The 27,654-nt window shown below is 35.0% G+C and overlaps 1 protein-coding gene and 1 long non-coding RNA gene across 3 annotated transcripts in view; one reads left to right on the top strand and one right to left on the bottom strand.

Moving 5' to 3' along the window:
* DACH1 (dachshund family transcription factor 1) overlaps positions 1 to 27,654 on the top strand; it is a 379,725-nt gene that overhangs the window by 220,690 nt on the left and 131,381 nt on the right. The window lies entirely within an intron of this gene.
* LOC120323991 lies at positions 4,397 to 9,673 on the bottom strand. 2 transcript variants are annotated; one of them, XR_005564977.1, is made up of 2 exons: positions 9,530 to 9,673; positions 4,397 to 4,495 (listed from the first exon to the last, which is right to left on the bottom strand). It is a non-coding gene; the product is annotated as an uncharacterized LOC120323991 (long non-coding RNA). The 2 variants fall into 2 exon arrangements; XR_005564978.1 differs by lacking the exon at positions 9,530 to 9,673 and adding an exon at positions 4,816 to 4,867.

Below are 27,654 nucleotides of genomic sequence, written 5' to 3' on the forward strand. Positions count from 1 at the left end.
TTCCTGATAGTTAGAGCACCCGTGTTTGTTAGTAACACTAGTCTCACATTTCATCTTCTCAGATTTCATAACACTACCTCATCTCAGCAATCAGAAGAGAGTGAATTGCCTGGATTAAGATATAAATGGATGAACTTTATTGTTAGACAGCTATGGAGGGATTTTTAAAAAAAAACCACAAATACAAAACTTTCAGGTTGCAGTCTTGGATCAAGGGGACAAATGTTTAATATGCTTAATATCCTCAGTATTCTGTAGCTCATTTTTAGCTCAATACATAAACAGAACTGATTAAGTTATCTTGACAGAAATATTTTTATGATAGCAAACAAACTTAGCAGTAAGCATTTGACAGCATTATTTATTAATATGATAAATGAATTGTGAGATGTGTGATTGTGTGATGATGCATTCATTTAGTTGTTCCTTTTTTTCTTTTACTAATCTCTGTCATGTTGAATTTATAAATGGAACTGAGTGACCTTTAAAACTGTGATGGAAATGAAGAGATAAACAGAACTTGAAAGGACAAACCAATTAATATAAATGTGTTACACATAAAGAACTGATTTCAATCAATTGCTATCTGTGTAAACCTTTGGGCACTTAGCTGAATGAAATAGAGCAAACAGATTATGTGGCATAGGGACAAAACATACTCTTTAACTCTTCTATTATATAATAGAGATATCATCCAAAATGTACATAACGCAACAGGAAGATGAAGGTGTATGCTTCAGTGTGCTACAAAGTCCACTGAGAAGTTAAAATCCTTAAAAGATTATCTTTTTCTGATAATCAGAAAGCCCTGTTGATGGTATTCTTAATTTTTGATGAATATTTAAAGAAGCCTCTATTTATTGCTTACTCTTTCCAGCACTTTTAATTGAGCTTTTTAAACACTTAAGCAGTATACTTTAAAATGTTCTAACCCAGGAATTTCTAAAAACCATATTCATTTCTTCTACAATCATCTTGTAATGATGAAAACATTTATCACCCTGAAATTAATACAAATTTATCTTGGGCATCCTTGTTTAAGAAAATTACAGCATATCTCTAATCTTTTTTTTTTAAAATTTTCTGAACAATGAACCTTTTGCTATGTACATTTTAAACTGCCTGCACATATTATTCTCTTTACAGGCTTAATTAGAGAATATGATCAATGTAATATAAAGGTTTCAAAATACCGCCATTGATGCACAACAAGGGAAAGAAAAAAAATTAAAAAGTAATACAAGCTTGACATTTTAAAACACTTGCATTTGAAAGACTTTCAGTACTAATTGATTTTTAAAAGAGTTCTGTGGAAAAGTGAACTCAGAAATGTTTGGAAGTGCCTTGGCAGCATGCCAGAACATTTAGTACAAAGCATAGCTAGACAGTTTCTGAGGCCTTACTACAACTAAAAAGATATGTTCTTTGCCTTTCTTAATCTAATTTGGTATCCCAGCTGTACACTTACAGATTATGCTGGGTATTTTCAGTATCTTGTGGACATCTTTAAATAATCAGTTGGCACAAGGCAACAACTTCCCTGCTGTCACAAGCAGGGTTAGGCAACACAAGGCTTTCAGAAATTTTCTGTAGATTTTCTAAAAAAAGCTATAATGATGAATTGGTGTTCATTTCCATATTTTAGGTGGCATTTTGATTATATTTGTCTGCTAATACTGTTTTCTAGCATGGGTTGATTGGGCCAAATTCTGTTATTTCCATTTGTCTTTAGGGACTTAACAGTTTTGTGTGGAGTGAGGAGGGCAGACAATATCTCAAATTTCATAATAATTTTCTTTAAAATTAACTTTTAGATCCAATGATATGGCACTACCTATTCTATAGCATTCTAGAATCCTTTTGAAGTTGAAATGGAAAGACTTTTTTTGTGGAGTGTGCACTTTGAAAACCTACGTAGACAGCTGAAATATTAATGGAAATGACATCCATTCTAATTTGGAAAAAGAGCAGACCAAATGATAACGAGTAACATTGACCAAAAGCAATTACTTTAAAAGGATACTAGTAAATATCTGAGAAAAATGATTCCTTTGACTAGTTGTTTGTCAGGCCCTGTGTGGTTTTTATTGATTGCTCTTGAATATATAGCCCCCATGATTGAAAACGCTGCTAGTAATGGTAATGTCTTTCTTTTTATCGTGCTGAGAGTATCTTATTGAGAATAATAAGAAAGAAATTTATACAGGAAACAAATACACATTGGAGCTTTAAATTAGCCAAAAGTGGTCTATAGATTACCTGTGATATTAATTTTCTAGAATGTCTCGTTTTCTAAAGCTAGTATTTAGAATTAGATGACAAAATATCAGGCCTTAAAAGTTGCATATTAAGTGTTTGTTTATTATGTGGTTTGTTTCTCCCTTTCTCTCTATCTGATCACCTCTGTGGAGCACTGTAATTCATCTTCTGCTATGAAGTATGCTAAGTTTGAAATGAGTCATAGATAGGAGTTGAGCCAGTACTATTTCTTACATATGAATATTTTATCTATGTAGGTAACTGTTTTGTACTCCACAATGAAAGATTTCATCTTAGTGTGAATGGCTGGCATCTCAAAATGCCACCAGTCTATTTAAATGATTAGGATGCTCAAGAGAATGAAGACAGACACAGGAATGGATATAAGCAGCAGGCTGCAGTGTTATTGACTTAACACTGGAAAGGTTTGGAAACAGTAAAAATCTTCCCAGACTCCCCAGCTACACAGGCCCCCAAGAGGATGAAATAAAGTTTGTAGGATTCAGTTCTAGGATTCAATTTTTCTTTGCAAGGTCTTTGAGTATGCTTCTCTCCTTGATTCTCCCATAGCAAGGCAAAAGTTACCAGAGGGAGACATACCTTTTTCAGTTGCAAAAGTTTGCCAGCAAATTTCTGTGTTTCATTTGTTATTACGTACTTTACTAGCAACCCTTCAAAGTTATGAAGGAATAGCTAGGGCTTTACATTACTTCCAAATTTTCCTGTCAGTTGAACTAAAACTCCAAGATACTTTAAAGGCTCCAAAGGGAAAAAGTACTTCATGACTCCAGTAGTAATTGTTCAGTCAGTCCTGAGTCATCCTTGGGAAAACAAAAACCAACCTGACATCTCTAGTTCCCATGCCCCAGTTACACAGAGGGAGAGTGACGAAGCAGACAGATAAAAGATCTGGATAGAAAAAGATCTTTTCAGAAATTTAAATTAGCACGTGGAAAGTCAGGAACAGTAAAAGATGGATAGTTTTTGAAAACAAAATCTATGTCTTTTGCACCTATAGTAGGAAGGTCTTGATTTACTTTTCCACCTGAGAAGTGAAAGCAGGTGTTACTATGGATAACGTATCTTCTGTCTATTCTGCAGAACTCACCAAAAGCCTTCATTGGACACCTTTTTAAGGCAATTTCACAAGCCTTGTGTCCAGGATAATTGTATTAAATCTCTTCTCCCTTGAATTGCTTGGTTCTTTTCTCCTATACACTTTTATTGCATTAGACCCAACATTTTTCTTAGTGATTGAGAAATCAGTATCTGTCCTTTTGGTATCCATACAATACTTGTATGGTTCGTTCTGGCTTAAAAGTCCCCATTCATCTTGTTTCCAGAGATGTGCCACATCAAAATTTTTTAAAATAGTCAGGATTTTTCAGCTGGTTTTGCATGCACATCAGATTTACCAGTACTTTCTTGATATGAAAGGGAGTAGGTACTTTTTTATTTATCCACAAATGTGGTTTGTGGAGTAAGGATGCCAACAACAGAATTTATCTTTTTGTGTAGTGCTCTCACCAACATGCTCAGTCACTTTTGGGTTAAGTATTGTGCCATATGGATACTGTGTTACTGGTTTACTTAATCAGTAAACCTTGATGAGACCACCCCGGCAACATACTGACCATAGTCAGGTGCCCATGCACCAAGGTCTACTAGCTAGAGCTGAGCTAGGACTGGGTAAGAACCTGCCTTAGTTCTGATATTGAACAAATGCTGAGGGTCATCCTACAGAAGGCAAGTAACTGGTCCTGCAGGAATCATCTGAAGTGTGGCTGGACCTGTTGGTACAGCAGTGCTAAACAGATGTCACAGGGGTGGCAAAGAATGTTTTGCAGTCCATGCATTTTCCAAAATAGTATTTAAATACCCCAGAATGATTTTATATACATACATACATATATATATATATATATACACACACACATATACCTATAGATATGAAATCTAGGGGCCAGTAAAAACTGAAGTTGTTTGCAGACAGTACCTTTAATCCTCATGCATATCAGAGGTTTCCCTGGGTGCAGACAGAACTGCTGCTGTACCAGTACAGCAACCAGGGTCATGCTGGAGTCTTACACTCAGGGATACAGGATGGAACTCCTTGGTGTACAGCTGAAACCTTGACTGGGAAAAGATGCAGGAAAGCAGCTCTTTATTGAAATCCAGAAGTGCCATCTAATGATCGGTGATGGTGGTAGTGGTGGGAAATGGTGGGGGAGGAGAACTGAGGGAAAAAGAGAGTAAGAAAAGAAAAGATCAGGATGGGAAAGGGCTGTTAGTTAAGAATACTATTCAATGTGATTCTTTAGTTTGTGGCTGTGACTGATCAGCTCTTCTGTCTTAGTGATGTTGCTGCAGGGTTTGCATGGAGATGTACACTGGACAGGTTAAGATTCTGGGTTGTCTATCTTTTGTTTATCTTTGTATGCCAAAGAAAAGCTGATTTGCCAAAATAACAGGTGTGAGTAACTAGGGATTACATTAAACATTTCTTTTTGTATTTTCCAATTTTTTTCATAGCCATTACTATATGTGTGACCTCACCTAGAACTGCATTTTTTGGCTATGACATGCCAAACCCTGTTTCAGTACTGGAATATCCTCTGTGATGTCACCACCTTCTTCCTGTTTTGCTGTTTGTTGCTGGTGTGATACAATTTTTGTGGTGTTCTCTTTCCCCTCTGTCTTCCCTCCTCATCCCTTGATAACTGCTTAGGAAAAATAGAATGCTTTCCTATTGTAGTAGCAGTGCTGACAGATGTGGGTTTATCAGATAGGTTGTGTGGAGCAAAGCCTGACACTCTTGTAGCCATATAATTTTCTGCAAAATTCTACTTCCAATTTTGATAAGGATTTTGTTTTGTTTTTGTAATTATGTTCACAGCTGAAGTGCGGCTGTGTTATCTTGTGGAGCAAGGAAAAAGAACACAAAAAGTTACAGCTGATGTCCAGCTTGATAGATGGAAAACTGAATGAGATGCAAGTGAGCTTGATAGCTTGACAAAGAGTGGAACAAGTAGGACATGGAAAGCTGGAGAGTCAGGATATGAGTCTTCTTCTGTGCTGGTATCAGGATAGAAGGATGATTTATGCAGAAGTCTTTTAGAGCCCAAGGGCTGTTATAGCCAAATTATCTGGGGAGAACAGAGAAAAATAATTCAGGATTTATTATTAAAAATAACCATCAATTTTTCATCAGTGATTTTCTCTGCTATGAGTCATGGCTGAATATGTTTGTGCGGGAGTGGGAAAGTAGAGTGAAGAGTATTTTAGAGACAATAATGTATTAATGTTGCCATGGATTTTGTGGTTGCTGCTGCAGAATTTAAGAATTGTCACCATAGAGTTTGGTTTGTTGTGTGCTGCAGAGTACTCAAAAGACCTGTGCTGCGGAGACTTGCTGCAGGGGAGGTTAGCTCTACAGTTTTAGGACTTCAGGTAGTAGTGGTAAAAGTAATATTTTGTTTACTAGCTAGAGGCAATAGTCAGATTGCATTACTGCTTCTGTCCAGATAAAAGTGAGGAAGTTAAGCAATGAGTGAAATCTTAGATATGTAAGAAATAGTAGGAGGTAATTTATAACAACATGTCTGTAGAAGGGTCACCTTAGACATAAGTGGAACCAACAAGCTTTTGAAAAGGCTGGAGTTGAGAATTTTATCCATTAACTATTTCATATTAGGTAGAAATATTCCATTTCCTATTCAAATGATGAACAAGTTTTTCTTCATTTTGTCCATGGTACTCAGTTAATGGACACTTGTAAGGTTATTGCAAAGTGTTTTTCCATTTTTCGTGCTATAACATTATGAAAAATGAAGTGGAAATTAGTAATGTATTACCTTTTTATATGGGAAGGATTGAAAATAGTGGTATATAACTAATTTTTTTAGAATATCTGCATTTTACAAAATTCATCTACATCTCTGATGTTTTCCAAGATTCCCCATCCTTCCCAATAGCCATTGACAGTTTATTTTAAAACAGACAAAGGCCATAATGAGAAGGGTTTTTCCCTCCACAATCTTCATCCAAAATAAAGAGTTATAGCTGTTAAAAATTGGTCCTAGTGTTATTCAGATCACATTGGCCTTTAATTGGCCCTTAATAAGCTTGGTTTAACTGGGATTTAAAGAAAGAACAGTGGTCATTAACATTAGCCAGATTAAGACTCTGTTAATTACCACTGAAAGATAAAGTAATATGCAAAGATGGGGTCTAAAATATTCTTGCACTTAAGCACCCAAGGAAGTTGAGAAATTTCTTGCTAACTGAAATGAATAAGTCAACAGCTCTTTCTCTGCAAAGCTTAAAAAAAAAGACAGAAGAGAGTGAGTACAATTCCTACACTGAAATACTCTGACTTAATTAGTACTATGTATACAGATATAGTTTCTCTTTTGTTTTATTTTTTCTATCCTCCAAAATTAAATAATGATTTGTTTCAAGTATTTGATAAATTCTGCATGAATGTATCATTTTCTAACCATTAATCTTTTGTATAGGCAAACATAGTCTAATATACATTAATATACTTGGGTTTAGGCTTTATATATGAATATCAGTACACAAATATACATTAATGTGAATACTAATCCCTGTTTATACATAAATAAAATATATAAATGTATACATCATATTTATATATAGAGAGATCCCTTTTAAGTAGACAATATTTTTGTTATTGCACAGTAGCAATAGAATCAAAATATTTCAAGCATTGTAACCAAGTTATTAAAAAGATGTATCTTTATAATAATGGCATTTTTGTGATGTCATAAATACTTCAAAGCATTCCTCAGTTACCACAGTCTCTCAAGTGTCAGTGTGACATAGTATTTCCACTTTACAGTGGACTTTTGGTGAATCTGTCATGATATCCTATCAATCCCATCAAAGGAAAGTTCAAGAAACTGGCAGCATTAGATATAAATATAGAATATAGATATATATAGGTACAGATATAGATACAGATATAGAATCATCTTCTTCTATGCATGAATGGTCCCTGAGTAGTCTTCATCAGTCAGCAAGGATTTATAATCTGAAATGAAACATTTTTAATCTCATATAATTGTTTCTTATATTTAATGTAATGAGGACTTTTCCCCACTATGATGCTAAGTGATAAGTTCTGGTTTAAACAAACTGCTGTTCTCAATTATTTCCATCTGTATGATTATAAATATTTTAAAAACAAGTAATTCCGTTTCTTCCAGAAAGTGATATGTGCTGATATGTTGTATCTCAGTTTCTTGGAATATTTTCACATTCTCGTATAGTGAGAAGGACTAACAGTTGTGCCAAACTTAATGTTATGTATTCTCACGTATTAGTGCTCTTTTTCCACTTCCATCTCTCTAAATAGACTGATGATCTTAATTTAGAAAAAAGGGACTAGTTATATATTTTCTATATTTTATTTCTACTACTTTATATAATCTTCTGTTTTCTTCAAACTGCTTCTACACTGAACAGTTCTTCAACAGGCTCTGTCTGTGACATTTATTAGGAGATACAGTAATTTTAAAAAATGATCAGATGGTAAGTCAAATAAATCCACATATTCTATTTAACTCCACTTAGTATTCAAAGATGCTAGAGTTTGTTTATTACTTTCTCTTTTTTTAGTTGTTTATCAACAATGTAGTTGAAGTATGTATTTTTTAAGGATAGGTGATGATAAATCACTACAACGTATTGTGATTTTCTTTTCTGTTTGGAATTTTGTGTAATATATATTGCAGCTTTGCTTTTTTTTAGCAGTCAATAGCAAACCATTGGCATTCCAGATCTACTGTAATATTTTCTAAATCAAGTAAATCAAATCTACATTGTTTCATTAGCTTCTAAAGACTGTGCATATAACATTTAAAACTGAAGTAAGTAAATTAAAAAATGCATAGGTACAAAAACATACTTGATATCTTTGTATATAAATCCTGTAGTTTAGGTAAAAATATATATGTATATATAAATATAAATTATTTTGAAAATATGGTTCTCATATTTGGAACCCTGACTTGAGGATGCTTGGCAGATCAGTCATATTTTATGTTGTACCTTCTGAATATAAAGAATATAAATATAAGAACACCTGCAAGTGCGAAAGAACATTTCTCACCCATTCATACAGAAACTGCTACTTGTAGAAGACCTGGGCCCATTTGAACATTCTTATCCTCCCAAGGGTACACCTGACACCTCCTATGCATTCTTTCTTGTACATATTTTAAGTATCAAATGATAACCATGGGCCATAAAATCTGTTGCTTTTAAAATAACAGGAACTGTGTGAACAAAAGAACTTGCCAAACTTATTGTCTCAAATAAAATAATTGAAAAACAGGGCCAAAGAGGAAGAAATATGCTTTAATCGATAGGCTATTTTTATATATGAATGGAATTCTACTGGATTAGTAGCCTAAACCCAGCCAACCTCAATCCTTTGTTAAATGCAGGTTTTCTCTTTGTAGGCTGTGCAATATCTCCTTGTTAAATTTCTCATTCATCAGTTCTTGCCAAAGCTAGCCAGTGTATTGTCATTATACCCTGAATACTCGTGCTCAGAGGGCAGCATTTGCTGTGGAGCTGTCTGTGTTCCCTGGGGACTACTTTCAGTATTTATATATGGGAATGAGGAAGGAATCAAGATAAGATCTTGTCCACAGAACCAAGAAAGTTTTAGAGAAACTTTGCAGGCAGATGCTGGCTGTGGCATTTAAGGCAGAAGAGATATTGAGAACAATCTTTGCAGGTGAGCTTTGTTAGTCTACCCTAAATGCAGAGGCCTTAGCTCAGCAAACTTTTGGGGGAATGCAGTGCCAAACATGTTACCTATCTAGTACTCTACATTTTTCAGAAAAGTTTAAGGTATTTTCCAGGATAAAAAGACAACTATGTTTTGTCTGCTTAAGATTTTGCCAAACCACGTAAACAATGTGTAAAGAATGTATAAGGAAATGTTTTTCCACGTATGCCATGAACTACCATACAATCAATTGATTCTTCATACTCTACATGGAGCATTTTGCTAGTGGTATATGGATTTATAATAGTCATTAAAATTAACAGAGTTTCACTACCACGGGGAATGGAATAATCCTTCAAATAAAACAGTGTAATGAGATAACTTTTCCTAAAAAGCACAAAATGATGCCATTGAAAGAGAACTGATTTGGCTAACTTAAAATTAAAAAAAAAATCAATTTTAAAAAACCCAAATAAACAAACAAAAAAACAACTAAAAATGGGCTACCTCAGATGTTTCTCTTTACATTTTCTTCTTTCCAATCTCCATGGTAAATACCTCAAACACTTGCCAATGTACTCCTTCAATGAAGAGCAAGGCTGAAATCTGTCACAAATCATACCTAGCTGCCACAGAAATTCAAATTGCTGTAAGCACAAGTGCCAGGGGAGCTCTTACAGCGATGCTGAAACCATAATGCAACATTCACAACGAGATCATTGCATCATAATCTCCTTCTGAATGTGACTCCCTTTGTGTGTCAGGTGTTTGCATGTCAGAGGGAGAAGAAAGGGGATTGTGAGTTTAGCACAATCTGTTGTTCTGTATTAAAGTTTGTTGGGGTTTTTTTTATATTAAAAATGACCTGTTTTTATGCAGGATATTCCAAAGGCTTCCAAGCTACCTGCTGCCCTCTAATCCCCTCAATACAAAACCCTTTTGTTAGGAATATTCATGTTTTCATTTCAGACAAGCTAGTTACTTGGAATTCTCTCTAAGCCTGTAATCTTACAGAAGTTAATATATATTGAAAAAAAATATTTATTTTCAGTGTATGCATCACAACTATTTTAATTTCCTAAGTGCACAATCAATATTTAAATGAAGAACATTTGATTCTTTCTCAGCTATATCAGCTTTTGAGCAGAGTAAGTTTATGAAAATCCATGGAGATCTTTTTTCCCCCCCAGATTTACAGCAGCATAAGTGAAAGGAGAATCAGGGACATATATTACAAAATGTCATTTACATTATTTAAACATCCATCAGACCTGCCTTTATTTCATGCAGTCATGCTCACAATGTATTTGGAGGTTGTTTTGGGCTTTTTTTTTTTTTTTTTTTTTTGATAGCTTATCAATATAATCTAAGACCTGAATGTATGTCTTCAAAAAAACCTCAAGATACAGTGATTTTAATAGTGAAGAAAGCTGGCAGCAGGTTGATTCAGAAGAGGAAAGAGGTGAATAAAGTTGAACATTGAGTGAAGGTGGCATCTCTCTCACTTGACTCTGCCACCTGATATGATTCTAATCATTAATTTTGGCTACAAGAAAACACATTTGATTCACTGTGTTATGCAGCTGAAAACCATTTCGAGCTAATGGTAAGAATAAGACTAAGGATGTGAGTATAGATAATTTCACAAAAAACCCAGAAGCTCACTTCAATTGTACTTCGGCATAATTCATTGTACTACTTTTATGATAGGAATGTAATGGTGATTATCACAAAAAAAAGAAGGATAAAAAAATGTTTGGCATTAGTCCTGTTTAACTCATTTGACTTCATAAAGTTTGGAATCCAGTTGTGCACAGTTCAAAAAGAGATAGATATCCCCAATGTGGGATGATGAATATGTGAATTACTATGTACACCTGACTGCCTATTGTTTGGCTATAGAGGGAATGAGGCAGCTGGTCACTTAAACTGAGTACTTCAGTTAAGTGCATTTAAGTCTAAACGCTTTACAGCCAAGTCGTGTGTCCTGTACCAGAAAAGGATTGTACAGGGCTGGTTTAATTGTTATCTGTATTATTTATTCTTTAACTATCGGGAAAAAAAATAAAATAGGAGAAATGGTAAATAAATGTATTTTAGAAGATTAAGTATATCTACATAGACCTGTTTCAAGCCTGTGATCTCTAAGGCAGAATTCAACACATACCCTTGCTAGATGTATGGCATTGGGCACAAAGCTAGAAGCCACTGTAAGTTCCACCAAATTCAGTGATGTGAGCTCAGAACTAGTGGTCTAGTCAATAAAGCATCACTAAGGAAATAGGGTCAATATGAGTGACTAAAACCTCTTTCACCTATCTTCTGTGAAAGCATAATAATTCTCATTGTGGAAACTGAATTCTCTCTTAAATACTTTTTGCTCCTGCATTGGGACGGCTAGAATGAAGTGAAAGCAACATGTATTGAAAATGAAAGGAGGAATGATTGTGTGGTTCAATAATTAGGATCCTTTGGGAGTACTCCAGGGCCTCTTTCCGTGTTTTATGAATGTTTTTCATATAGTCTATTTAAGATGTAAAATGTAGAACTACGCCTTGAAATATCTCTTTGTTTTCAACTTCACAAAATGTGTTTATGGGGAGTTTAGGGATAATTTAAGTATCTGAGTCTCAGAGGACAAGGTTAAAATCTCACCAGTCCTTTTACAAGTCTTTGAAGGTTTGGGACAGCCCAGATAAATGGAGGTACTTTTCAAAACTGCTGGGTACTTAAGACCCAGGCTGAGCAGTTCCAAGATTTTCTTGTTCTTGATATTTCTGCCTCGTCTAGCTTAGGCAGCTCCATGCTTCCCCCCCTCCCTTTTCTTCTTTTTCTTTGAATTGTGAGGACTCCCTTTCTTCCTGTACATTGTTTCGTGCATAGGAGTTACCTTCAATTCTTTCATGCCTGCCAGCCAAAAGTTAGGTATTGTGGTATATCTGGGCCTTTTTTTGCACCTGAGGATAAATGCCAAAGAGCAATGGTGGAAAGAAGAGAGAAAGTGAATAAATAGTTCTGCATGCTACTGAAACTGCATAGGGAATTTAGGTAGGCAGAATGCAATTATGCATTTGGAATATAGCCAGGACATATGGGTTAACACATGTACTCCTGTGAAAAGTGCCATGGGATATTTAATGACTGTAAGTTGTCAGAACTCAGTTTTATAACTCATCTGAAAGACAGCACCACCAGCCGCATGATGTCCCTTCACACCATACTGAAGCAGTTCCTCGGCATAGACTCAGGGGGAGTGAGTGAGTGAGTGGTGTCTTCTAAATTGCCACTTCCATTTCTTGCTGCAGCTGGGCTTTCTTGAAAGATTTATATTAAAATATAAATCAAACCCAGCTTTCTTAGGTAATGAGGTCCAGCAAGTTCACTGTCTGAATCTGAATGTGAGTACATTGCCTCTGCCAGAAGTAGCTTGTTGTAAGATGATGCTTTACCAAACATTTCTTTGGAGGGGATGGTGCAACCCCTTCTGGGCTGACCACCTTTGGAGAATCTCTGATGGGGGTAAAAGTCCTGCTCAAAGTGGACTAGTGTGAGTGTGTATTAAAAAAGATAAGCATGTTAGCAAAATCTGAAAGGGACTCTTTATGTCAGCATATTATGGCATGATAAATAAAAAAAAAAAATGAGGAGGCTATATGTCAGCTACTGTATATTGTAAAAATATGAGGAATCTTACAAAACTGTTATGCAAGATAGTTGGGGTCTATGATGCATTTAATCTATTTATCTGAAACTAGTTTAGTGGCACTGAAAGCCTAAGAACAGACATTGCAACCTCATCTGATTGTTATTACTTGAAGGGTTATAAACTTCTGCAGTCCTAACTGTAACTGGAGAGCCCAAAACTTCTATTATAATTTAGGTGGGTTTGCTGCCAGTAATTGTTGAAATGTAGCCCAGGCTGTGTCGTTGATCTGCAACTTGGTGGATTGATCTTCCTGTAGGATGTTAATGGCAGATAATTTTAATTTTTTCTTTTTAGCAAAGACTGCTCAAAGTTATCCTTTATGACCTTAATTGATGGGCTTATTTAATGAGGATGTATGGCAGAAGACAGTTTACGCCAGTTTCCTGAAGTTTGAGCATTCAACATAGTTTATATTAGTAGTGTTTATTATGTTGGTCTGCTGATGGGAGCCTCTTTACAGGACAAGTGGTAAAGGGCTGGATCCCACATATAAAACAGCTTCTGTGATTCTTGAATAAATAAATGTATTCAGTTCCTGCATTACACCATTTTTAGGCAGTTTGATCCCCTCCTGTAGAGCATTAATGCCATTTGCCTTTGCAGTTGGGACTTTCTTTTTGATGTGGTGATTGACTGGAGTTCACCAACCATTTGTTCAGCTGTGTAAGCCGCACTACTTTCCCCAAGTTAATCATAGCAGTGTGTATGGGTGAGATAATGGAGCTAGTTGCCATACTCAGATATAATTCTGCAGACATATTCTTGATGCAAAAGTCATGAAACTGCAGTGTGAAAGGAAAGCATTTTAAAGGCAAATGGTCAGTCTTCCTTGTTCTGTATGTTTATTTCAGTTTTGGTATGAAAGAGACTGTCCTACCCATTTTTTCTAGAAAAAGTATGATAGTATAACTGTTATACTTTTATACTGGAATAATGTACTTATACTGGAATAGTTAGTTTCTTGTTTTCAACTATGAGAATAGCTGAAGCAAAATATAAGAAATAAAATAGAGATAAGTTCAACTATAAAATTTTAAAACCGGTCACACATCTAGCATGAGAGCTAGTTAAGAATGCATACATTCTTGGAATTTATTAGGGCACCAGTTACTTATGTGGTATCATCTTTTCTTGAAAAGTAACAAAAATGTAAAGGAAAAAAATGAATGCATTAGATATGAAAGACTAAACTATTTCTGCAACTGCAAGCTGTATAAAACAATATTTGAAAATGCAAGAAGAAATCTTATTTAAAATTATAGGATTCTGTGTTATAATCAAAGGAGAATAAATGAAAAATCTATAATGTTTCTTAAATATTCTGCAAGCTATGGAATATGCTGTGAGTCTTTCCATACCAGCGCTAGCAAAAAAGTTGCAGTTTTGGTATGCTTCATTAACTGTTTGCATACAAGACAAAAGTGCTTTCTGATGAAGTGTAAAACCAACTTGGGACCAATTTTCCACAACATAAATTCAACATTCATTCCATCCCCTGATATTCTTAGATTCAAACAGCTAGGGAGGTTTTATGTCTTATCTTTTATCAATAATTATTTTTAATTCTACAATTTTAGATTATTCAGCCTAACGTAATAAGCTCAGAGTTGATTTCATACTGTGATGATTGCTTTTAAAGACATGGTGCTTTCTAGAGTACTGTGATTAGTCTAGTTATGCATGTTTTTTAAGCAAAATTCTGTATTATCATGGATATCTCTTATTAGAGTTATTTCTCTCAGGATTTATCATTGGGCAAATACATTTTATTCAAGTATCTATCCCTTCAAAGATGAATTTAAGATCAGACCTTTTTAATATTTTTTTTATTTGTGGAGTTGAACTAGTTGTGTAGTGATAATGTGTGTTTTAGTGAAGTGGGAAGTGCCCTTTTAGATTTGGTAGTGCGCATCTGTGAAAGTGATTTATCATGATAATGTAATTAGTGCTTCAGCAGCTCATGATTTAAATTTGTGTTTGCTGAATTCTGTGTGGTATCAATTTTTCTATTGCAGCTTGGCTGGTGATGAACTATCTTTGTATCTTACTACAAAGTATTGGGTATTTAGTGAGTGAAGTTTATTTTACATTAATTATAGAGCAGTTTAGCTATGCAGAGGAGTCACCAGACTCCACTGAGATGAGAGGGTATGTGGCAAATGTGAAGTACATTTGTGTATACAAAATAATTGACGTGAAGTTTTGCAAGTTACCCTTAACAGTTTCTGACTTGGAAAGAGAATATTGCAATTTTCTGTTCAGTTCTGTGTAGGCTTATTTTTAGTTTTGAAATAGTTTACTTGTGGCAGAGAAAGAGAAATAAGAGTCTTGTGGTAAGGGAAGGGGAAAGAGTGCTCATGGTGGTCCTCTAATTGTAGAGGGTACTCTGTAGACTGCTGAGAGACCTCATTATAATCCTGATAAACCTTTTATTGTAAATGCCTAACTGTCTTCCAGTTACTCTTTCACTCTTAAGGTCCATTTTCTAGTTCTTGCTTACTTGCAATAAAGAAAAACATAAAAAAATCATGAGAAAGGACTTTTTTTTTCCCCCTCTACAGTTATTCTTAGATCTAGTTTCTGTCTTTTGGGAAATGTTCAGGTAGATAAAGAGGTGAACAAATTGTTGATGGACAGGCAGAAGGAATCCTGAAGAAACTGGGTACTGAGATCAGAAGAAATTGAGCATAATTACCTAATATGCTATATTTGACCCCATGTGTAGCCTCACATATGCATTGAATTAATGTAAAATTGGTGCTGAATAGAACCACTGAATAAATGTTTTAGAGCCTATTAGGCTATGTCATTGTTTGAGTTTTGTGCTAGTGTCTTTCCACATGTTTAAGTCCAAAACATTTTTTTTTCAAATACTGTGTTCATTCCTTTACTATGTGTGCTTTAAGCATAGGGACTGTTAGCACGTCTGAAGTAACATCTGCTCTGTCTTTTTGTTGTTGGGTTCATGGTGTAATTAGCTCTATATTTCACCAAATACATTTTGCTCCTATACTGGATAGAGCAGCATGAAGAAAACATAAATAATTGCAGATTAGAGAAACAGAAGGCAAAGTGGGTGTAGGTGGCTGTGATGGAAAAAAGGGTTAAGGAGAGTAGAAGATCAACTCATTATAGGACATAACATTGTTAAAATTATACTTGAGTATACTCCAGTTTCTCGCATCTGAAGTATATAATTTTCTTGTTTAATTCTACCTGTTTTTGCCAGAAGGTAACGTATTTTAAAAATAGAAACTTTGTTCTGTGTTATATGCATTTAAAAATCCTAAATTATGTACAAGTGTAAATGAGCAAGCACTCCTAGACTAAGGTGTGATGTTCTTTTATTAGCTGAAGATTACAGGATATAAATCACAGTTTTCTGGACAATGCTGTGAAGATTATCTAAAGATTGCAAGAGAGAAATGTTCCACTCAGGCTTTTTGGGTGGGCATTATGCAGCTTGCTAAGGAGTTTTCTACTCTCTGACAATTCACCGTTATGAAAGTGCTTGCAGCAAGAAAGACATCAGCAACTTGATTCAGTACAAGTACCTTGTACCATTTGGAATGCCCTCGGGCATCCCATTTGGCTTCCAGCTTCCACTCCTGAATGGCAGAGATCATATGCAGCTAGGTGCTCTGTCATATTTGCAAGCCCTGTGGGGATACATCAGATATCACAGGGCACCTGAAATGACAGCGGATTTCTGTATGCAGGCAACTGAATAGACCGCCAGTGCTTGCAGTCGCATGTGCGACACAGTTCCCTGGTCTCAGGGAGCAAACAGTATCACTAATGTGGCAGTAAAAATATTTCAAAATTTCTTGCTTGCCTCAATTTACATTTGTATTAATGATCCTTTAAAAGATTTTCTTTTCTATAACATCCAGAATTAATAATATGATTGGTGCAACTAATGATTAATATTTAGATAATGATATGATTATGTGATCTCTTATGTGTTTTAAAGTTATTTTAGTAATTCTTCTTGGCCTTGTCTAAATAGAAACAGTTTATAAAGAGAAAGAAGATAAATCATGGTGGTTATGACTTGGCATAAAGGAGTTTTGTAGAAATACGACTGGTCGTATTGTGTCCATGATGCAGACTGTCCCAAGCTTGCACCAACAAACGTCTCCATTAAGTATGTGATGCTTTTCCCTTCTTTGTCTCTCTTCTCATGGAGCACTCACAACACTATCACTCTTGTAATTGACCTCTTTTTCGACAAAGGCATTTTGAATTTCCAACTTTTTATCTGCTGTGCATGTGCATATATATGCATCTTGTACATTTGGTTTTATGTATGCAGCTTGATACAAATCTCTTTGCCCTTTTACGACACTTTTCTCTAAGCAGTAACAGCCTTTTTAATCAATGTGTAAAAAAAGCATTAAATTCTCATTGATACAGAAAATAAATCGTCTTAAAATTAGTTTGCTATTCATAGTTCAGACATACACATAAAGGATTTGCAGCTTTCTCTTGCCATTTTTGTTATATTTTTTGCCTGTTCTGCTCAATTTGAAACCTTAAAAAATAATTTGAAAAAAAATCAGTTATGTCCAGATTCTAGGGTAGGAGATAAATTGAAATTTGAACATTATAGCAGGTCATGCTGAGGTAAGAAATGTAAGATTTAACATCTAAGGTTAAATCATCATGAGGTACAATGATCTCAGTTGTCACTGCTTTTGTGTAGGCAGCTTCGTTACTGTTTCTGGTGTCATTATAATATTGGTCATTGTAATCTTCAGAGAATAGTATAGAGCAAGTGATAGGGCTACTGCTACTGGTACAAGAAAATGTAATTTTCCTCCTTCTTTGCTCTCAGACTACAAACAATAAATCATTTTGTTTAAGAGACAATAAAGCACCAACTGGGTGCTGGTTTAATTCCTATCAGGGGAGGTTTTCAGTAGCTTTCTAAAACAAAGTAATTAGAGAAGGCGTTCTTTTATGAAAAAAATTGATTATTTTTGTATATCTCTTGTGTTCTTACAGGTGTTAATCAGAGTAGAGTAAAAAAGGTTGTATTTTACTTCCATTTTACATCGGAGACATAAACGTTATAAATCAACTGCAACAATTACAAAACACGTAAAGAAAAATCCCAAGTGCAAAAAGAATTTAGACATAAATGGCTTCATTGTACTGATGAAGGTTGCAGTTGTTTAGTGGGAAAAGAAAATAATAGGAATCATAGCAAATACATGAAAGAAAAGGATGTCTTGGGTGAGGGGAATGGGAAATGTTTCTTTAATAAAGTCAACATACAGAAATAAAACCAACATCTGCTCCTCGTTTCTCTATTTGATTTCACTTTTAATTACAGAACTTCATAGTTAAGGCAATTTTAGTAGATCTTTAACTTTTCCTTTTTTGTGGTTGAAGCTACTGACCAAGCTCTAGAGGCACTGAGTGTGTGTTCGTGCTCTTTTATTGGACTTTGAGTAATATTGCCTGATGGTGGACCCTGTTTGCCTTTCGAGGGCATGTCTCCTGGGGTTTCCCTGGGGTTTTGTGTCCTCCAGCTACTGAGCTTAGCTCAGTGGCTCCAGTTGTTGACTCTGGTGCATAGGGGAGGTTATGGAAAAGGTTTAACACCTATGGATTTACTGCTTACCTTCTGAGTATCCTTAGACTTCTCGCATTGTAAGTGATTCTTCTAGGTCTTTATTAATGGGGAAAAGCTATGTTTATATAAGTATGGATAGAGACGGGATGAGCTGGAGACAAGATTCAGCCAGGGCTTAACTGGATACTTCCGTGGTTCACAAGCAGCAAATTTGCACTACTTGCAGAAACCACCTTTAACATGTGATTAATTGTTCTGCCAAGAAAAGATAGATATATTACTGGCTTTACAAAATAGTATTGTAATACAGCTTCAATTTGACATACTAATTGATTAATGGATAGGCGAATTTTGCTGGTTCGTGAGCCAGAAATAATTGTACCATGAGCGTTGTTGGGGTATGACTGCAGTGATTTGAATAAGGGAAAGTGCACCTGTTGTAGTGTTCTGTATAGTTAAGAAATTTGTCTTGAACAGGTGAAGAGGTGAAGAGTAGTGTTCCTGCTGGATTTCTACTCAAGGATATCAGCAAAAAGCTGTATAGACTAAGGACATCTAGATAATTGTATTAAATTTTGAAAATTTGGTAGACTTCTTTGCAATCATAAATTCTCTTGTAATAAGTTAATTTCACCAAATAGCTATTTGAAAAATCCCCCAAATTATTTTTATAATATTCTATTTTTCTGAGCAATATATCATCAAAATCATATGCAAAAATCTCTATGTGGATTGCTGAAAGAGTATTTGTGCTGTATCGTCCTTTCATATTTCCTAACTGATAAATTTGCTTCATCCCAAGTAGAAAATAACTGGCATTGTCATGAATATTTTAATTTTTTATTATACTTAATAGTCTGTATGTTAGTATTTTCAGTATACATGCTTACATTCTTAATCAAAGCTGTTTGGGAGATCAGCTTCCGAAGCATCTCTGTTCTCCATACCGCAGTGACCCTTGGGCCCAGGCATTGCATTGACTCCACTTTTCAGTGTTGTCCTCAGAGTAACAGAGATGGTGTAGGAAGGGATCTAGGCTTTCTGAGACTTGCATGACTCACTTTTGCGCTTTGAAATGAACTAGATTCAGTGACTATGATCTGCTTTTTTAGAGCCATGCTATGAGGTTTTATGAGAGCTGTCTAAATCATGTTGTTGTGATTGCTCTTGATAAGCCAACTATAGTCAGTGGCCAGAACAACATCTCTAATTACTCAGGATTACTAAAAAGCATCTAAGCATCTCATCATACGTGCTGTAGAGTCAGCTGTTCCAATAAGTAATTTTTATGGTTTTGAGAAGTTGCTTCACTAAACCTTGACCCAGTGTGCTATATAACTAACTGATTTACATGGAAGTTCTGGAGGTTACTTCTCACTACTCATGTATTACACATGGGTTAGTTGCCTTTTTGATCTCCATTAATATTGTGCACTCAGAAATGTTCTTCAACTTTATGATTGGATATTTTTTCAATTTATAATTTATTGTATGCTCCTATTCTATCAAAATAACTCACTCACTCTATCATATTGCATACATCTTACGGAAAATATCACTGAACTGTGATAACATGGTCTTAATGGGTTTAACACTCAGTATGCTTAATCATTCAGAGTATATTACTGTGACGTTTTATTCTTTATGTTTATGTATGTCTCATTAAGTGACCTTTCAGAGAGCAAGGAATAATCAGTTTATTCTACTATGTGTGGAAGGCAGGTGTTACAGAAAGGTTCCAACTCCACTCATGGGGCTTCCCCAAGAAGAAAATTAAAACAGTGATTTTTCATGGAGTTCTGTGGTATTTGAATGTTGCCCTGAAAAGTCTTTCTCTGCAGCCATGGATACCAGCTTCAGTGCCCATCAGTTGTATGCAGTAGGTGTATGTTGCATCTTGGCTACAAGATGAGTAGAAACACATTCTGTTAGCTCTGTGGTTAACTGAGCCATCTCTCCTTGCCTCACTTGTTCCTGATATTCTGTTTTAATTGGCTATTATGGATTATTTAAATTATGATTGAGTCCAAAACTGACCCACATTTCATCTTTAATTTAGAAGTTTGGATTTGTATTTGTTTAATGAATTGTCGTTGTTTTAACTCACTGACAATTAATTGGACAGCCTAGGTCAAACTCCTGGCAGTGTTTTTTTCTCTGCATGATCTCATTCTTACTCACTGTCTGAGGCCTCTTTCAGCTTGAGCATGGAGGGAAAGGTATGCCCTCCAGCATGACATAAAGCCTCAGCCATTTCAAGATGGCTGTTTGAGACTGAATGCAGAAGATTTCAGCAGATGGCTTCTAATTACTTGAGATATGCCAAAGTGCTGAAAGGAGTATTAGTATTTTCAAACCTAAGGGGTAGCTGTACCTGACACAATGTGAGTGGCATGTGCATTAATGTACCCATGTCAGCATTTATTCCATCTACAGTTTCTGCCATGAGCTTTATCACAGATAATTGTCTATGATATGAATGGAACTTCCTTGAGTATTGTTGTAATAGAGCTATAACTAATAAACCTATTACAGAAAGTAAAAGAAAATCCTATGCTTTTTAATGGAAAGTAGAAATAAAGCGACAATCTATATTCATACTCATTTTATCGAGAAAGCTATGGAAACTTTGAATTAAAATTATCATTTTGACCTTTTAGTTGAGTTTATAGGCAAGTCCCTTTTTATCACGAGCAATTTTTTTTTAAGATGCAGGGAAATTGCTGTTACATTAGTTGCATTAAATAATTGAGAATTTTGAGAGAAAGATATGTCATGCTCACCTTACTCACACAGTTAGTCTCAGCAAGGTCAAGGGACTAATTGTGGACCCAGTGTGCCCTAAGCCAGTTGCAGTACATAATTGCATGCTGCCCTGGGAGCAGCGTAAGAAGGAAATTGTGACTTGAAGCGATTCTGTTCAGTGTTCTAGGGGGTAGGGTCAAAACTAGCCTCAGTGTCTGCTCCCTCCCTTCCCCTACCGGTGGGTGGTGAGTCTGCAGAACTCATTTCCCCTCCTGGGCTACCATCTGTGATACGATAAACCAATTCACAGAAGAGAAACTCAGAGTTTCTTTCAGGAGGTTTGTGTATCAAACCCTTCTGATTCCTACATATTCTCGTACATCTCTGTTCGGAGTATTTAGTTTATATGCTAAAAAAAATTAAGAGTTTCATATGATAACATGCAGAAATTTTGTTTTGCATTATTTTAAAACTTCCTTGTAGGACCTTGTGTTAATCAAGTAGTGAACTTTTGATGTTGTTTGATTTACTAGTGATTCTAAGACTCAGCACAAACCATTTTTCTGAGCAGCTTGTTTAGCCTTAGAAAATGTCACCAACTAAAACTATTTATGCAAGACATTCCAAATTCCTGTGAGTTGAGTGGTGTGTATTTTAGAATTTTTTAACCTCCTCGCAAAATTACCAACTCCCTTTAATTTCAGCTCCTTCCAGAAATATAATCCAGTTTCCCTGGGAGAAAACTAGCAGACTCATCAACGGTATCTTGTATGGACAGAAAGGTGTATTAACAGAGGTAGAATGTGTCTCTGAGCAGCAGATCACCGCTGAACTTTTGTCAGGGTGTGCTCTTTGGGGCAATTTTGTCATCACCACAATAGATATCTCTTCAAGCAAATACTTTTATTTCTGAGTATTTAAAAAATAAACCCAGTTTAAAATTGTCAGTGACTTTGTTAATGCCACTTTAGTAAAATATAATACTGGTTTGTTTCTTTCTTTTCTTTTTCCTTGGGTTCAGCTAACACTGAAATTCGCTTATCTTTCTTCTTGTTATAGTTTATATATATATATATATATATATATAAATACTGGTAATAGCATCTGGCATAATTGAAACAGACACAGTGAATTTTCCTTTGAGGAACAATGTACAGTTATTATTGCTAAACATGAAGTTACATGGGTTTGCTTGCTTAATACACAAAGAGGTTTGTACTCAAGGAGATGTCTTTTCTTTCTGTTGCCTGCATTCTTAGGCCTGTTAAATGATGCAATGTTGTGGTCTTGTTAGACAATAAGAGAAACAAGATTTCTTTACTAAGAATTTCAAATAACTGTGTGTAATCATTTACAGAAGTATTTTATTTTAAAAAACACTATTGAAATAACATTGAGATAAACAGTTTTAGCAGTATTTCAGTGCCTGTACAGACATTATGGGTATTGATTATTATATGTACATTCAGAAATCATTATAGTAAGTATATTGCATTTACTTGAATTACAAGATTCTCTATAAAAAATACTTGGACCAGGGCTCATAGCACTCTGATTTACACAATTTGAAATCTGCATTTCATTTTTCTTACATTCTGTACTCACTTTGCTGCCTTCTCTCTGTGGCAGAAAATGTATAACTTGTGAAATAAGCACTGTAATTTAGGTTTAATATTTTATATGGCTATTTTTATGTTTACTTTAAATATCTGGTAGGAAAGATATAGCTGTATAATATAAATAAAGCTCAGTGAAATCAGTAGCCACAGATTTTAGTAATCAGTATGAATAGTAAAGTTTACTTTTATCAGATGACCCCCAAACAATCAACTCTGCACCACATAAGTGTTATTTAGATTTTGATAGACTAAGATCTTGGTGTCCTCTGGGAGGAAAGAAAGTATAAATACACACGTAACAAACATGGTCCTTGAACTTTTCTACGTCTGTGTGCATCGGTACATGCCAAACATAACATACTTCAGTTTATTCACCTTCAGGCTTCTGCAGAGGCTATTAGATTGTATAATCTGCAGAGGATACATATGGAGAGCTTCTTCTTGCTCAGCTCCCAGACCAGCTCTGCAAGAGGCTCTGCTTTGGTGGTATCTTCTGATCTTGGCTCTCTCTGGATATGAGAGAAGAGCACACTGAGCCACAGATATGCCCTTTCTGCATCCCGTGAAGCAAATCTGTCCCTGTGCATGTTTGACATAGGTAGTGTGAGTAAGGGCAGGAAAGAATTCAGCAAGAACTTCCTTTCCTCTATCATTTGCCAAGAGAATAGGAGAAACCTGTCAAACCCCCTTAACTATCTCAGCAGTCAGCATGTTTGCATAGTATGTATAGATTCCAGGATAGGTACAGAACTGTTGCAAGCCATTTGCCTGTGCTTATAATTACTGTGCTTATAATCTACTGCTTTCTTAAGGTTTAGAACAAAGCTTCACAACAATATAAAAATTAGTCAACAGAGTGTTTTGATACAACAATGCTAAGCCCAGCGTAAATGTCCAGCTGCACCTCAGAAGCCTGAGGTCCCTGGCACGGCTGGAAGTGTGGCCATGACTAGGGAACTGTCTCCAAGATGATAATGCTTGCCCAACCTCAGGAACACCCAGCAAATTTGAGATATTATGATACACCTGTGGGAAAAACAGGGATTTTTCTTTTTTTTTAATATAAATTGAGGTGCTGAAATCATCATGAACTTGTAGCAGAGATTTTTAAGAAGTATGAATGATACCAGGATTGAAGATAAAATTACAAGAGTTGACAATGCTGTAGATGGCATAAACATTTGGTTTTAGACACCTTTAGAAATCTAACACATTAAACAAGAAATCTATGAAGAATAAATTTTTCTGAAGTGTCAGCTACATCAGCTGGCACTTCTTGTGTACTTTTTATACAAGTCACACTGTAAACTGAAATGCAAAGTACATATGGATAGGAAATCCTTTTCCTGTGAATTGTCCAATCAGTCTTGCATTGTTTGAAATTACCATCACCGCATACTTACCACCTTTTCATTTCGTAAAGGAAGATTGTGAAACGTAGAAGCAGCAGCATTAAACCTTTGATGTTGAACTGCGAAAAGAAAATAGTAGCAGACAGATTAAAGTAACTAATAGAAAAAAAAGTTAGTCATGAGTCTTTACTGCTAGTTAAGGATGTATGGATATTAACAGGAACAAATGATAATGTGTAGTAAGTTTGGTTTATGTGAGTACTGTTTTAAATTAATTAAAGAGTAGGAAAAAAAGGTCATGAGTTCCTTTGGTAGTATCTGCAGATATAACCCATTCTGCAGTTTCTGAGCATAGCAGAGATCTATACTCAGAGACTAAATAGTGAATAAGAATCTGACTATCAAAAAGCAGTTGCTGCAATGAAAGTCATAATCAATCTCTGTATTTATAACTTTGTATTTCATTGGTGACTTTCAGCATATTTGCCATAACATAGCCATGTACAATAATAAATATCTCTGCACTTCATTTTAGTTTTAGTTTTAAGTAATTGCATCCAGTAGGTGCCTTGATACACAAAAGGATTGTATAATCCATGTAATTGTAGTTTCTACCTATTCATTTATTAGCCACGTTTACAAGCAAGATGTAGGTTTGTATTTTTTCAAAATATGTGCTTGGTAAGCACTAAATCTAAGACTTATAAAAACATTATCAATATGTTCTAATTAATATTTGCTCTTTTCCTTAAGCTATTATAAGGATACTTAATGCATAGCTTAAAATTAGAGTTGACAATTGCAAATACAGCCCAACCAACATAGTAATAAAATCAATACTTACATTTCCCTTGGGGCCACTATTTACTGTTTGCTGTGCCATTTTCTTAATGGAATGGCAGTTATGTTTGCGGAAACCTTGTAACTATGATTTTTGTATTTTAACTAAAAGCAGCTTTCCTGAAGTAGTATGATTAAAAAAGAATCTGAAATTGCTTTCAGAAAATTGCTTTGAACATTTTGCAACCAGTTTTAACAAAGAGTAAAAAGAAACATCTTTTCATAGGAAATGTCACTGAATTCTAAGATAAATTATTTGTGATGTCTAAAGTCCTTTCAGTTGCATTGCAATAGGCATTTGCCTTAATCTTGAAAAACTTCCCTGATTTGTTTTTACTTTCATTTACTCAGTTCAAATTGTTCTTAATCGCTGAAAGCTCATTCCTGTGTGGAATTCTGCAATGTTCTCAAAGTGTACAAGGGAGTCTGGCAGTTTATTTGACTTAGCAAATTAAAATAATGGAGGAAAGTATGATCTTTGAAATGAGTCACTGCAGCTGTTGCACAGATCTAATTCTAGTCTTTTGACTTGGTTCTTCTTTCACTGAAGTTTATCATTACCTTTACCCGTCAAGGCAGCGAGCATTTCTGTGCCTTGCGATGTAACTATATAGTAGAGAAAGCATGCTATAGTTGACATTTTTAGTGGACACAAGTGTTCTATGTGTTTGCATATTCAGGAGAATATTTCTCTAATGATCCCTGACAAGAGAAATGAGCATCTCAAAGAAAATCTGGGAGTCATCATGGCTTAATAATTTGTTCCTTATGGGGTTCTGCTGACCATGCAGTGTATTCTTCGCATAGCTGAATTTAGGGTAACAGGTTCTGTTGTATAGCATGGCCACTTACTTTGGCTCAACTGTGAGGGACTAATTATTGACTCTAATTATTAACTAATTATTGCCTTTGATCATGTAGCCTTATACCAAACTTTTGCTTTCATTGTCATTCTGAAACTATTATTTTGAATAGCATTCATATAAGCAGGTCACTTGTAGTCTACATCAGTGTCTAATTATAGTCACTTTGTGTGAAATGTCTCCATTTCAGGATCTGCTTTAATTTTACTTGTTAGTGAAATGCCAAAATTAAAAAATATAGAATGCAAAAGAAATTTTGAAATATGGTACTTTGAAAGCACTGAATTTAGAAATACCTTTTTTTTTTAGTGATGTGGAAACTATTCATATATTGAAAAATATGTATTGTATATCTAATAAATCCATAAACATATAATATAAGACAAGATATAAACCAAAAGATGTTGAATTGAACTTAAAAAAAATACCAGAACAAAATGGAAGTTCAGGATAAGGTACTTCTATCCAGTTTGGAATATTTTATTATACAAATTTTATTTAAATTGCAGTGTTCCTTGTAACTTTTCTGTTAGGATGCTTTTAAAAACTATGCTGAATGTTGTCTTTTAAATGCATATATAATAATAATCAAATTTGTATACATAGTACAGTTTCTGTATAGACTTCGGTAATCATTAATTGTCTTCAGTAGTCACTGTTATAACTTTGTAAAATTTTAAGCTAAAAGTTTTATCTAAAATATCTTTTATGTCTGCCCTCAGGCCATTTTTCATTGTTCTAGGTTTTAACAGCAGCAATGATTCAGTTTCCACAGAGAACAAGTCAGGAGAGAAATAGAAATATCTTTCAATATTCAAATATTTTCATTTGATTTTAATACTTCTAAGCTTTGGAGGAAGGAATTAAAATTTGTCATTAAGATGACAGTGGAATACCTGGTTCTAATCAGTTGAAAATCAGTCTGAGTCTGGCTAAGACAGAAATTCCTGTGATTGTTTCAAATGCCTACTAGACTTGTTTAGAAACTGGCTGCTCTCTTGCAGCTGCACGGGTAAGGCTGACACACTCAGGCTGCTAAACCTGCTCTCCATCACTTTTGCAAGAAAAGAATGTTTTTTTGGAATGTCTGACTTTTTTTGTCTAAATTATATTGGTGCTAGCATTTTCAGCACTTCATGTCTGTTACCATAGAAGAAAGTCTTGCTGTTTGTTTTTTGAATTTGGCAAGTCAATTCCCTGCACTTTACTAATGCAGTGCTTTAGAACCTCCTTCAGGTATACTGTGTATCTTGACTAATTTGCTAGATTGCCCGGAGTGGGTTACTAAGAACAATCTGTCTTCCACACATACCTACAAAAAACTTGATGTAGACCTGATAGAAACTAGATTAATCCCATCATCAGAAAACAAACACCTCATGTACTTTAAAGTTTGTTCCAATATGATTTAATTCTTTGAGTCTTAGAATTTGTTTATGCAAACCTGCAGTATTTAGTGGCATCAGCAAACTTCATTTCATTAATATTTAGTCACAGCAATTGTGTGAACAGTATCCCAGACCCATTCAAGGAAACATATTTTGAAACAGGATATTGAAAATAAAGTCCATAGGACAACAAAAGTCAGCTTACATGCTGATGTCAGCATTTGTGTGTGGTGATAAAGCCAAGCTCTTTCCATGATAAAGATAAATTCATATCCAAATCTTTAATAAAAAACAAAACTGATGATAGCTGTTCACATTAAAGTCAGAAGCATCTTGTAACTCTTCCTGGAGGCTCAATTGTTAGGAACAAAAGTTATGTCCTCTTAAGAAAAAAAAATTAATCACTCAAGTTATTACATAGGGTGTGCTGTGTATTCCAGGTTCAAGCTTTATACTGAAGCCTTTGAAGAGGCTGCCCATACCTACCAAATGTTGTAATTGATACAGAATCATTGCTATACAACAGCTGCAATAACAA

This window comes from Pipra filicauda, unplaced genomic scaffold (assembly GCF_003945595.2).
Source record: "Pipra filicauda isolate LSUMZ 115617 unplaced genomic scaffold, ASM394559v2 scaffold39_size4671491_pilon, whole genome shotgun sequence".
Lineage (NCBI taxonomy): Eukaryota > Metazoa > Chordata > Aves > Passeriformes > Pipridae > Pipra > Pipra filicauda.